Source organism: Dioscorea cayenensis, chromosome 21 (assembly GCF_009730915.1).
Source record: "Dioscorea cayenensis subsp. rotundata cultivar TDr96_F1 chromosome 21, TDr96_F1_v2_PseudoChromosome.rev07_lg8_w22 25.fasta, whole genome shotgun sequence".
Lineage (NCBI taxonomy): Eukaryota > Viridiplantae > Streptophyta > Magnoliopsida > Dioscoreales > Dioscoreaceae > Dioscorea > Dioscorea cayenensis.
Window position 1 is genome coordinate 429,358 of NC_052491.1, and position 8,487 is coordinate 437,844.

Consider the following 8,487-nt stretch of genomic DNA (forward strand, 5'->3'; position numbering starts at 1 on the left):
AGGAGATCTAACTTCTTACTCAATGATTCCACTTGAGCCGCCAATGAGGTTACTACATCTATGTCATAGAGGCCGGCCACCTTCTTCTTCTACCTAGCATTCCATTAGTAGTTGTTTAACCACATTTCTTCAATTAGTTGATGGACCTCATCGGGGGTCTTGCTACGTAAGGTACCTCTTGCTGTCGCATCCAAGAGTTGCCTTGTACTCGGATTTAAACCGTTGTAAAGGTCTGAACAATCATCCACTCTGGGAATTGATGTTGCGGGCACTTTCTCAGGAGCTCCTTGAACCTTTCTCACGTCTCAAATAGAGACTCCAATTCTAATTGTACAAAGGATGAGATCTCATTCCTAAGCTTCGTAGATTTTCCGGGAGGGAAATAACGGGCAAGAAAAGCTTCTACCATCTCCACCCATGTGGTAATTGATGCTCAAGGTAATGAGTGTTGTCATGCCCTAAACCTAATCGGGCACGTGGCAACCACCACGATGACAAGAAGTTGGTCCCACAACGGCCCCATCTTCAGGTCGCCGTAAGGCTCAATATAAACCTGTTATCACAATTACATAACTAGATGACAAAATAATAATAAGATCACAATTGGGTTCCCTGACACTAGGGACCCTAAACACAAGTAGCATCAACAATAGAACAAACAAAGGTTTTAGATACAACCAAAAAATACAAATACATGAATAGCATATAAAGGTCAAGTCTAGTGGTTCCATAAATTTTACATGCATACTATAACAAACCTAAACAAGAAGTTCAGATAAGTCACTCTACTGATGCATAGCACAACTCTGTCCAATGTCACTGTCTGAAAAGATAAAAGAAAAGGGAGTGGTGAGTAACAGATGTTACACAGTGAGTAGAGTCAGCATAGATGTAATAGAGTGATAAAGTATTTCAAATAGTAATTCCACATGAATTGTAACATATAAAATCAATTCTAAGTATTCAACATATTAACAAATAACACAAGGTTCATCAAAAACTAATAACATTTTAAAACACAATGAACATAGCTCGAAAGAATAAACTGGCCTAAAACAATTCCCACACTAATCGTGACCGTGACAATCAAGGAGTTTTTAAAATTTTTTTTTAAAATTTAAAAAGGTTGCCTTTCCTTTGTGTTGGCCACTGAGATCCCCGTGTGGTGACCCCGGGTTTCTCACATAAAAGAACCCCTTGTCAATGGCTCCGCGCACCTCATGACCAGGGTAAACCAGGGTTAACCACGCCACCTCACATCAGGCCGGACTGTGGAAACCCACACTGCAGTGTCGGACTAAAGTCCGCCATCACCATGAAAACTGAATGCCACAATATAATTCTTTCTAATTTCTAATTCAAAGAATCCATCATACAATGTTTAAAACAGGAAATGTACATTAAACCATGTTCCATTTGCATATAAATACGGAAATATACACCAAACCATATTCCATTTTGATAAGTGTCAAAATGTAGATGTTTTCATGCATATATCGTATTCACTTTGCATGTATTTTGTGAGGTTTGATGCCCGTTTTGCGCTTAATCATCTATTATTTGCTTTGTAGGGCACAAGGAAGCCATGGAGAACAAGAAGATATCATTTGGGCGAAAAAAGAAGAAAACAGGAATTTCATACTACCCCCATACTACCCAGTATGGGGGCCGTATGCAATGTTGCAGCGGATTGATTTGGAGTGTCTACCTAGATTTCCATACTACCCAGTATGGGGGCCATATGTACCCCGTATGGATCGCGAATCTATGGTTTTTGGGTGCTATACGACACCCATACGACCCCCATACGACCCGTATGCCTCGGGGGGTATAAATACCAACTTTTAGGGCAGAAAAAGGGGACTTTTGGTTGGACCTTTTCTTGGCCGACTTTGGGGAGATCACTTGGGAGATTTTGGGTAACCTTGGGAAGGAGAAGAAGGGAAAGGAAGCTAGAAGATCATTCAAGCCCAAGGTCCAAGACTCTCAAGGCAAGAAGGCAACATCATTCAATTGGAGATTTACCACGATTTGAAGGAAGGAGACCCGCGGCTAGAGGAAGCGTCATTTGGCATTCCTTTGGCGGGGAAAGCGTCATTCGGCACATTCTTCACCTCCTCCTTCACCATTTCATCTAAGGAGTGTCATTTATGCTTTTGTTTCATGTTTTGCCTCGTTGTATTGCTTGTTGTGGGATGATGACACACTAGACCCCCAAGGCCACAGGGTGTTGGTGAACCTTGGGGGGTTTTATCATGTATGTTGGATGATAACTTGTTAATTCCATGCTTGGGTAATTTTGAGATTTAATCCATTGTTTTCATGCTAAGTGCTACACTAAGGAGAAATCTGTAGCTCTTTTATGAATGATGCATGTAGATGTAACTTGCACGCATGTATTAGGTCATGAATGGATTAAAAGGGGATGCTTGTATCATCACGGCGAGAAATCGTGTGTTTGGTAGCCCTCCATGTAGGTTTAATCCGAAGAAGAGTAGGTTTAATCCCAAGTGAGATTTCCTCGTACTCAATGCAATCGTAGGAATGTGGATTTGGAAGAAATTCCTATCCATGTTAGAATGGGATTAGGGTTCAATCGCCGAGAAATTGGGGTTGTTCTAATCTTGGAATCTAATGGTCCATTTTACCCTTGCATCTTTAGATCATCATCCATGTTGCATGATAACCCCTCAAGGGGATCCTCATCCATAGGCCTTTGCACCTCATTGATTTTCTTGCTTGCTTATTGCTTGTTCTCTCTAATTTGGTTATAATCTCGTTTTAGCTTTAATTACATTTAGTAGAGTAAAAATCCATCACTTGAGATCTTATGCTAGATAATAGCTCGAGAGGAAGTAATAGGAGATCCTTAGCATCGTGGAATACGATCCTCGTGTCTTCACGCGAGGTATTACTTGACGATCCCGTACACTTGCAGCGAAGCAATCAAGTTTTTGTCGCCGTTGCCGGGGAACTTTAAGGAATTCTAGGAAACTTTTAGATTATTACTCTAGCCATTTCATTCTTTACTTATTTTTTTTATTATTATTTTTATTTTTCTTTTCCTTTAATCTTAACTTTCTATCATCTTTCTTGGTCTTGCAAGGTACGGTGCATGACACGTCTGTCTCGTTCGTACATCATGGTTAATCCGAACATCAAGTTGGAAGACTGCGTACACAAATTTGATGGTTGGATTAATTTGCAAACTCAGCAACATTTTTCACACCCGCGAGACAACCATTTATATACTCTGTCGCTATCTGGGGATTCTAGCATATCTTTTGATGGTTGCAGCTGGCACACGATGTTTGAGACCTTTATGAAAAGTGGAACACCATCGGTGAGTGAAGGAAGCATATCACCAATTGACAGCTTTGTTTTGACCACCGTGGGTCGACGCTTTGCCACCATGAATCCCTCCTTGGAAGACCGTGCTGAAATAGGCCAAGTGTCAGGAAGGATACAGGTGTGCACCTTGGGGCAACAGTTTGGGCAGTATGAAGGTCTTGGAAATAATGCCGAGTGTTGTGAACTTTGTATTCATGGTACGCATAACGCCTCGATGAGAGTGCGGGTCTCAGAGAAGAGGTAGGATCCGAACAAGGTGATGGGCTTTTGGAACGAGAGTTGATGCCGTCAACCGAGGAAGCACCAGATTTGGAGTTGAAAAACACTACCCCGAACACCGAGTATGCCTTCTTGGGAGAAGATACACAACTTCCGGTCATCATCTCTTCAAACCTAACAGTTAAGCAGAAAAATGGGTTGGTGGATGTACTAAAGAGACACAAGAGAGCAATTGCTTGGAAGATCGCTGACATTAGAGGGATAAATCCATCCTGCTTGCACTCATAAAAATTCTAATGACGGACGATCACGCACTCCAAAGCCTTGCCACAATGAAGACTCGGTCAAATATGAAAGAAGTGGTCCGGGCAGTAAATCATCAAGCTTCTCGATGTGGGCATTATCTACCCGATATCGATGACGTGAGTGGGTTAGCCCCTGCATAAGTGGTTCCAAAGAAAGAGGGAATGACCATAATCACCAATGAGAAAAATGAGTTAATCCCGACTCATACAACAACCGGGTGGAGGGTATACAATATAGAAAATTGAATGATGCCACCCGAAAAGATCATTTTCCCCTACCATTCAATGACCAAATGCTGTAGCGGTTAGTTGGGCATGGCTACTATTGTTTTTTGGATGGGTTCTCTGGTTATTTCCAAATTCCCATCGCCCCCGAAGATCAGGAGAAGACTACGTTCACTTGTCCGTATGGCACATTTGCTTATCGCCGCATGCCTTTCAGGCTATGTAACGCCCCGGCCACCTTTCAGAGATGCATGATGACCATTTTTGAAGACATGGTAGAAGATTTTATGGAGGTGTTTATGGACGATTTTTCCGTCTTTGGTGATTCATTCGATGTGTGCCTCAAGAACCTTGAGCGGGTCCTCATTCGATGTCAAGAGACCAAACTTGTGCTAAGTTGGGAGAAATGTCATTTCATGGTCCAAGAGGGGATAGTCTTGGGGCGCAAAATTTTGAAATATGGAATTGAGGTTGACAAGGCAAAGATTTCCACCATCGAAAAATTGCCACCTCCAAATTCTGTGAAGGCCATAAGAAGTTTTTTGGGACATCCCAGGTTCTATAGAAGATTCATCAAGGATTTTTCTAAAATTTCTAGACCCCTAATGAGGTTATTGGAAAAGGATGTCACATTCGAGTTTGATAATGACTGCATGACATCCTTCATGGCACTCAAGGAGAAACTAATTCAGGGACGATTATGGTAGCCCCGCATTAGGACTCCCCATTCGAATTGATGTGTGATGCAAGTGACTTTGCAGTTGGGGCAGTGCTTGGTCAGCGGAGGGACAAACATTTCCACCCCATTTACTACGCAAGTAAGACTCTAACGGGAGCCCAAGCGAATTACACTATGACTGAAAAGGAGCTACTTGCCGTGGTATTTGCCTTTGATAAGTTCCGGTCATATTTGGTTCTTTCTAAAAAGGTGGTGTACACTGATCATTCAACTTTAAGGTACTTGCTTAGCAAATCAGATGTCAAACCATGTTTGATTAGGTGGGTCTTGCTGCTTCAAGAATTTGACCTGGAGATTAAGGACAAGCGGGGAGCAGAGAATCTTACGAAATGATCATTTATCCCATTTGGAGGGCTCTAGCACGTAAACTATGAGAGACAAGGACATTAATGACTCATTCCCCTGAATAACACTTGTATAATATCCGTAGTAGAAGAGAAGGAACCATCCTAGTTTGCCGATTTCGCTAATTACTTGGTTGGTAGGGTCATCCCGAAATGGTTTACATATCAACAAAGGAAGAAATTCTTTTTCGCACCTCAAGCACTACATCTCGGGAAGATCCATACCTATTCAGGGTTTGTTCCGATCAGGTATCTCGAAGATGTGTTTCTAGGGCTGAGGGTCTAAGCATTTTGAGGCATTGCCACTTGGGGACCCACTCGGGTGGCCATTATGATGCTGAATAGAACAACGATGAAAAATTCTTGATGCAGGTTTCTATTGGCCATCGGTGTTCCATGACACCCGAAATTCATTCAAGCTTGTGATAGATGTCGGTGAAGTCAAGAATATATCTCATCGGGATGAGATGCCCTAAAATTGGAACCAAGCCTGTGAAGTTTTTTATGTGTGGGGGATTGATTTTATGGGACCTTTTCTCGAGCTCCCATGGATACAAGTTCATACTCGTGGCAGTCGATTATGTGTCTAAATGGGTGGAGGCTCAACATTGCAAAACAAATGATGCGAGGGTGGTGGTAAAGTTTTTGAAGAAATTATTCTCCAGGTTCGGTGCACCACGGGCTATCATTTGTGATAGAGGCAGTCATTTCTGTAATGCCCATTTCGCTAAGATATTGAAGCGCTATGGAGTCTCCCATAAAATGGCAACAACTTACCACCCACAAACTAGCGGGCAGGTAGAAGTGTCAAACAGGGATTTAAAGCGAATCCTGGAGAAGACTGTATCTCATAATCGAAGGGATTAGGCAGAACATCTCGATGACGCTCTCTGGGCATACAGAATAGCTTACAAGACTCCTATTGGAATAACTCCATATAGACTAGTCTATGGAAAAGCTTGCCATTTATCGGTTGAGCTCGAGCATAAAGCTTATTGGGCCATTAAGTTTCTGAATCTTGACTCTTCTCTTGCAGGGTGCAAGAGGAAGCTTCAACTGAATGAACTTGACGAGTGGCGCTCCAAGGCATATGAGAGTTCAAAGCTCTATAAAGAAAAAGTAAAAGAGTACCACGACAGACGCATCAAGCACCCTAAGCAGTTTCATGAACGCGATCAAGTCCTACTGTTCAACTCCAGGCTGAAATTATTTCCGGGGAAGCTAAGATCACGTTGGTCAGGTCCATACACGGTTACTCAAGTCTTCCCACATGGAGCCGGTTGAGGTAACCCACACGGAAAAACGGCACTTTTTAAGGTCAATGGGCAGTTGATTAAAAATTTTACTTTAATAACAATGCTATAAAGGAAAACCGTGGCATCAAACTCTTTAAACCCCCATGAGGTAAGGAATGAGGTATGTCGTGGGCTCGTGACGTTAAACAAGCGCTTCTTGGGAGGCAAACCCAAGTGTTCGGTGGTGTTTGCTTGCATTTTTCGTATTCTATGTCTTAGTTCATTTCAATTCTCATATTTCTTAGACTTGTTTTACTTTTGAATAAGTTCATGCTCACACACTTGGCATAGTGCTCTCATCGTTTTAATTGTGGTATATTTGTGCAACTTCTTGAGAAACTCATATTTAGGTGTTAATTCAAGCACTAGATCGCCGCTTTTATTCAATTTACTCATTTTTTTGGAGGAGTCTTTGAGCTTGCTATATCATTTTTCATCATTTGTGGCAGGTTTTCAAGTTTTTTTATTGGTTTTTAATGGTTACATCGGCCTTATCTGGGCCGTATGGTGGCATCCCGAGACGAGCACGGAGGTTCTGCAGTCATCAGACGGCCCCATATGGCCCCCCATATGGGGCCATCAGCGATGGGAGAACCCTCGGCGAGAGGGGCTTTTTGGCTCATATGGCTCCACACGGGCCATATGGATCGTGCATTAAGGGTAAAATGGTTATTTTGCACTAGTGGCATCTTTACATGATTGCACTATAAGTTGTGTGTGAAAATCCTGGCAAAAACAGGGGCAATTCGGTCATTTGAATTTTATTCCCATTCCTGTGTTAGAGGGTCAATAGAGTAATTTAGAAAAAGAAAAAAATTTGTAGCAGCACATTAGTGTAGTTAAACCAGCCTATTCCTGTAGTTTTTGCAGCCCAACATTATTGATTCTGTCTGGTACTGTAGCATCCCGATACTGTAGCAAGGATGCCACTATAGGCGTCCACACTGTAGTAACCTGACACTGTAGCAGCCGAGAGTTAATATCCAAATCCTTTTCTTTTCCTTCTTCTTTCCTTCTTCATGCCGGCCTAACCCTCAAAATATAGAATCTATTTCCGGCGACCAATTCCAGCGAACCAACATCGAAAATTTACTCCTCATATCCTCTTGAGTAAGGTAAGAGCCTTTATCCGAGTTTTTAGTATATATTTCTTCCGTATTTTCATTGTATTCATTGTTTAGAAACCTAGACTAAAACCTTAGATTTTTCCATGATTTGTGGGGAGTTTTTGGGGCTTAAAATGAAGCCCTTGATGTTATCAATAGTTATTCATGAAAAATTGTGGCGATATTCCATCGTTTGATGTTGTAAAGTGAGAGAAAATCATTTGTAAGGTTCGGGTTTACTGCAGCAATCCCAAAGTTACTGTATCACCAAAACTTTTGAGCCTTTTCTGGTATTTCTTTGGTCCACATTGAAGCTCTCTTTGCCCTGAACTCATTGGGACTAGGGTTATTCCATTCTGAAGTCGTTTGGGTACAAAATGACAATGTTTTTTGCCCTAAAACCCTAAGGTTTTGTATTAGACATGTATAATTGTATTTTCATGTATTTTCTTTTGGCCATCATTCTTATGTTTATTAGAATTTGGATTCCTCAAGTGTATTTAGGTGGCAAAGCATCCTCTAAGGGAAGGAACTGCCGAGCAGCTTAGCGCTGCGCCTCGGGGACTAGACCAGCTGGTTCGTCGAGTGGTTAAATTTATAATTGCATAGATTTAATAAGAGTACTAAAGTATTTCTTCATGTGTTTTATCACATAAATTTGATGATAAATTGGTTTCCTTGATACATATTTTGAGTACAAATTTACTTGAAATGGTTAAACCTAGAATGGTTATACCTATTTATTTTGAAAGAAACATGTTTACTTGCATTCCTGTATTTATATGCAAATAGAATATGGTTTGATGTATATTTCCGTATTTATATGCAAATGTGATTGCTTTCCCGCAGAGTGTACGGGATCGCCAAGTAATACCTCGCGTGAAGACACGAGGATCGTATTCC

General features: G+C 41.5%; 1 non-coding gene across 1 annotated transcript; it reads left to right on the forward strand.

Annotated features, from left to right (window-relative positions):
* The first annotated feature begins 254 nt into the window (after positions 1-254).
* On the forward strand, positions 255-361 carry LOC120252641. The gene has a single exon (XR_005534098.1). It is a non-coding gene; the product is annotated as a small nucleolar RNA R71 (small nucleolar RNA).
* Positions 362-8,487: the final 8,126 nt, after the last annotated feature.